This window comes from Salvelinus namaycush, chromosome 28 (genome assembly GCF_016432855.1).
Source record: "Salvelinus namaycush isolate Seneca chromosome 28, SaNama_1.0, whole genome shotgun sequence".
Classification (NCBI taxonomy): Eukaryota; Metazoa; Chordata; class Actinopteri; order Salmoniformes; family Salmonidae; genus Salvelinus; species Salvelinus namaycush.
This window is the reverse complement of record NC_052334.1, coordinates 1,292,556-1,298,555: the sequence shown is the minus strand read 5'-3', so window position 1 is coordinate 1,298,555 and position 6,000 is coordinate 1,292,556.

Below are 6,000 nucleotides of genomic sequence, written 5' to 3'. Positions count from 1 at the left end.
TAGGGTCTGAATGGAGAATCACCAAATGTAGAGGTTTGCGGGGACAACTGCTCATCAATTGGATTGCACAACGTCTTTGATTAACGACTTCTCTGCTTAACAAGGGTCCAAGGCTTCACTACTACAGCCTACGTGTTGATTTAGGCTACCTACCTATAGACTGCTACAGTCTACATGTTGATTTAGGCTACCTACCTATAGACTGCTACAGTCTACATGTTGATGTTCAGTCTGGAACAGGCCATTAAACAACATACTAACTCTAAATCAGTCTGGAACAAGCCAGGTAGCCTCAGAAGGAACCAAAATGAATTATTTAGGCCAGATTATTATTATTATTTCAAGGACATTTAAGAAAATAAATGAAGCATTTGTGACATTACAGGCTGGCAGGAGAGCTCAGCATTTCAACAACAAACCTCTACATTTAGGCTGTATAAAATTACATTAAATAAAAAATAACGACTTAGAATTAAATAATAACGAAACGAATAATGCCTTCAGTGCCTTTTGATTTCCCTTTTAGAAACACGAGCGGTGTCAGTCGTTGGTTTGAGGATCATACGGTGAGCGATGCATTTCTAGTTCATTCATTTATCCTAGCAGATGTACTTATATTCCCATGTCCTAACCACAGTCAACACAAATCTATTTTATAACAACAATATCATGGAATAAAATAGAAAATAACAGTTTCACCCCCAAATGTAAAAAAATAAAATCTCTCCTCTACAAGTGCATATAGATCGACCTGATGATATACGGCCGCTGTGTTAAAAGACAAAATGGCTTTTTCTCCAATTCATTGATGATCAGTAAACTGGTTTTGTTAAGCTACATTATTTACAATTGATTGACGACTTTAGCATTGTTCCATCTCTTACGACTATCCTCTTCTTTAACAATAGCCTGTATAGAAGTGTCTGTTGCTGCAAAGAAACCACTACTAACGGACACCAATAAGAAGAAGAAGAGACTTGCTTTGGCCAAGAAACACGAGCAATGGACATTAGAGAAATCTGTCCTTTGGTCTGATGAGTCCAAATTGGAGATTATTGGTTCCAACCGCCGTATCTTTGTGAAACGCAAAGTAGGTGAACGGATGATCTCCACATGTGTGGTTCCCACCGTGAAGCATGGAGGAGGAGGTGTGATGGTGTGGGGGGGCTTTGCTGGTGACAGTCAGTGATTTATTTAGAATTCAAGGCACACAACCAGCATGGCTACCACAACATTATGCAGCGATACGCCATCCCATCTGGTTTGCGCTTAGTGGGACTATCATTTATTTTTCAACAGGACAATGACCCAACACACCTCCAGGCTGTGTAAGGGCTATTTGACCAAGAAGGAGAGTGATGGAGTGCTGCATCAGATGACCTGGCCTCCACAATCACACGACCTCAACCCAACTGAGATGGTTTGGGATGAGTTGGACCGCAGAGTGAAGGAAAAGCAGCCAACAAGTGCTCAGCATATGTGGGAACTCATTCAAGACTGTTAGAAAAGCATTCCAGGTGAAGCTGGTTGAGAGAATGCCAAGATTGTGCAAAACTGCCATCAAGGCAAAGGGTGGCTACTTTGAAGAATCTCAAATGTATTTTGATTTGTTTAACACTTTTTTGGTTACTACATGATTCCATATGTGTTATTTCATAGTTTTGATGTCTTCACTATTATTTCTACAATGTAGAAAATAGTAAAAACTAAAATAAAAACCCTTGAATGAGTAGGTGTGTCCAAACTTTTGACTGGTTGTGTAGTTGTAGTGTTAGTATTCTTCAGACACAACCACAATGAGACCGTGAAGCATGGAGGAGGAGGTGTGATGGTGCTCATTACCTTTGAAGCATGGAGGAGGTGGTGGTGTGATGGTGCTCATTACCTTTCTGATGCAGGCCCTTCTTCTCATAGAGGATGATGAGCTCGCTGTACTTGTGGGCCTTCTTCAGGATGTACTCACTCTCCTCAATGTGACAGTGATTATTATCCAGACGCAACAGAGGGGACACCAGGGCCACGTTGGTCTGGAGAGAGGAGAGAGACACTAGATTAACACAGGGGCCACACTGGTCTGGAGAGAGGAGAGAGACACTAGATTAACACAGGGGACACGTTGGTCTGGAGAGAGGAGAGAGACACTAGATTAACACAGGGGCCACACTGGTCTGGAGAGAGGAGAGAGACACTAGATTAACACAGGGGCCACGTTGGTCTGGAGAGAGGAGAGAGACACTAGATTAACACAGGGGCACGTTGGTCTGGAGAGAGGAGAGAGACACTAGATTAAACACAGGGGCACGTTGGTCTGGAGAGAGGAGAGAGACACTAGATTAACACAGGGGCCACACTGGTCTGGAGAGAGGAGAGAGACACTAGATTAACACAGGGGACACGTTGGTCTGGAGAGAGGAGAGAGACACTAGATTAACACAGGGGCCACGTTGGTCTGGAGAGAGGAGAGAGACACTAGATTAACACAGGGGACACGTTGGTCTGGAGAGAGGAGAGAGACACTAGATTAACACAGGGGAACGTTGGTCTGGAGAGAGGAGAGAGACACTAGATTAACACAGGGGACACGTTGGTCTGGAGAGAGGAGAGAGACACTAGATTAACACAGGGGACACGTTGGTCTGGAGAGAGGGAGAGACACTAGATTAACACAGGGGACACGTTGGTCTGGAGAGAGGAGAGAGAACACTAGATTAACACAGGGGACACGTTGGTCTGGAGAGAGGAGAGAGACACTAGATTAACACAGGGGCCACGTTGGTCTGGAGAGAGGAGAGAGACACTAGATTAACACAGGGGCCACGTTGGTCTGGAGAGAGGAGAGAGACACTAGATTAACACAGGGGCCACGTTGGTCTGGAGAGAGGAGAGAGACACTAGATTAACACAGGGGACACGTTGGACTGGAGAGAGGAGAGAGACACTAGATTAACACAGGGGACACGTTGGTCTGGAGAGAGGAGAGAGACACTAGATAACACAGGGGACACGTTGGTCTGGAGAGAGGAGACACTAGATTAACACAGGGGCCACGTTGGTCTGGAGAGAGGAGAGAGACACTAGATTAACACGGGGACACGTTGGTCTGGAGAGAGGAGAGAGACACTAGATTAACACAGGGGACACGTTGGTCTGGAGAGAGGAGAGAGACACTAGATTAACACAGGGGACACGTTGGTCTGGAGAGAGGAGAGAGACACTAGATTAACACAGGGGACACGTTGGTCTGGAGAGAGGAGAGAGACACTAGATTAACACAGGGGCCACGTTGGTCTGGAGAGAGGAGAGAGACAACTAGATTAACACAGGGGCCACGTTGGTCTGGAGAGAGGAGAGAGACATAGATTAACACAGGGCCACGTTGGTCTGGAGAGAGGAGAGAGACACTAGATTAACACAGGGGACACGTTGGTCTGGAGAGAGGAGAGAGACACTAGATTAACACAGGGGACACGTTGGTCTGGAGAGAGGAGAGAGACACTAGATTAACAAAGGGGACACGTTGGTCTGGAGAGAGGAGAGAGACACTAGATTAACACAGGGGACACGTTGGTCTGGAGAGAGGAGAGAGACACTAGATTAACACAGGGGACACGTTGGTCTGGAGAGAGACACTAGATTAACACAGGGGACACGTTGGTCTGGAGAGAGGAGAGAGACACTAGATTAACACAGGGGCACGTTGGTCTGGAGAGAGGAGAGAGACACTAGATTAACACAGGGGACACGTTGGTCTGGAGTGGAGAGAGACTAGATTAAACAAGGGGACACGTTGGTCTGGAGAGAGGAGAGAGACACTAGATAAACAAGGGGACACGTTGGTCTGGAGAGAGGAGAGAGACACTAGATTAACAAGGGGACACGTTGGTCTGGAGAGAGGAGAGAGACACTAGATTAACACAGGGGCCACGTTGGTCTGGAGAGAGGAGAGACACTAGATTAACACAGGGGCCACGTTGGTCTGGAGAGAGGAGAGAGACACTAGATTAACACAGGGGACACGTTGGTCTGGAGAGAGACACTAGATTAACACAGGGGACACGTTGGTCTGGAGAGAGACACTAGATAACACAGGGCCACACTGGTCTGGAGAGAGGAGAGAGACACTAGATTAACACAGGGGCCACGTTGGTCTGGAGAGAGACACTAGATTAACACAGGGGACACGTTGGTCTGGAGAGAGACACTAGATTAACACAGGGCCAAACTGGTCTGGAGAGAGGAGAGAGACACTAGATTAACACAGGGGACACGTTGGTCTGGAGTGGAGAGACACTAGATTAACACAGGGGACACGTTGGTCTGGAGAGAGGAGAGACACTAGATTAACACAGGGGCCACGTTGGTTTGGAGAGAGACACTAGATTAACACAGGGGACACGTTGGTCTGGAGAGAGACACTAGATTAACACAGGGCCAAACTGGTCTGGAGAGAGGAGAGAGACACTAGATTAACACAGGGGACACGTTGGTCTGGAGTGGAGAGACACTAGATTAACACAGGGGACACGTTGGTCTGGAGAGAGGAGAGAGACACTAGATTAACACAGGGGACACGTTGGTCTGGAGAGAGGAGAGAGACACTAGATTAACACAGGGGCCACGTTGGTTGGAGAGAGGAGAGAGACACTAGATTAACACAGGGGACACGTTGGTCTGGAGAGAGGAGAGAGACACTAGATTAACACAGGGGACACGTTGGTCTGGAGAGAGGAGAGAGACACTAGATTAACACAGGGGCCACGTTGGTCTGGAGAAGGAGAGAGACACTAGATTAACACAGGGGACACGTTGGTCTGGAGAGAGGAGAGAGACACTAGATTAACACAGGGGACACGTTGGTCTGGAGAGGAGAGAGACACTAGATTAACACAGGGGACACGTTGGTCTGGAGAGAGGAGAGAGACACTAGATTAACACAGGGGACACGTTGGTCGGAGAGAGGAGAGAGACACTAGATTAACACAGGGGACACGTTGGTCTGGAGAGAGGAGAGAGACACTAGATTAACACAGGGGACACGTTGGTCTGGAGAGAGAGGGAGAGACACTAGATTAACACAGGGGACACGTTGGTCTGGAGAGAGGAGAGAGACACTAGTAACACGGGGACACGTGGTCTGGAGAGAGGAGAGAGACACTAGATTAACACAGGGGCCACGTTGTTGGAGAGAGGAGAGAGACACTAGATTAACACAGGGGCCACGTTGGTCTGGAGAGAGGAGAGAGACACTAGATTAACACAGGGGCCACGTTGGTCTGGAGAGAGGAGAGAGACACTAGATTAACACAGGGGACACGTTGGACTGGAGAGAGGAGAGAGACACTAGATTAACACAGGGGACACGTTGGTCTGGAGAGAGGAGAGAGACACTAGATTAACACAGGGGACACGTTGGTCTGGAGAGAGGAGACACTAGATTAACACAGGGGCACGTTGGTCTGGAGAGAGGAGAGAGACACTAGATTAACACAGGGGACACGTGGTCTGGAGAGAGGAGAGAGACACTAGATTAACAAGGGACACGTTGGTCTGGAGAGAGAGAGAGACACTAGATTAACACAGGGACACGTTGGTCTGGAGAGAGGAGAGAGACACTAGATTAACACAGGGGACACGTTGGTCTGGAGAGAGGAGAGAGACACTAGATTAACACAGGGGCCACGTTGGTCTGGAGAGAGGAGAGAGACACTAGATTAACACAGGGGCACGTTGGTCTGGAGAGAGGAGAGAGACACTAGATTAACACAGGGGCCACGTTGGTCTGGAGAGAGGGAGAGAACTAGATTACACAGGGGCCGTTGGTCTGGAGAGAGGAGAGAGACACTAGATTAACACAGGGGACACGTTGGTCTGGAGAGAGGAGAGAGACACTAGATTAACACAGGGGACACGTTGGTCTGGAGAGAGGAGAGAGACACTAGATTAACACAGGGGACACGTTGGTCTGGAGAGAGGAGAGAGACACTAGATTAACACAGGGGA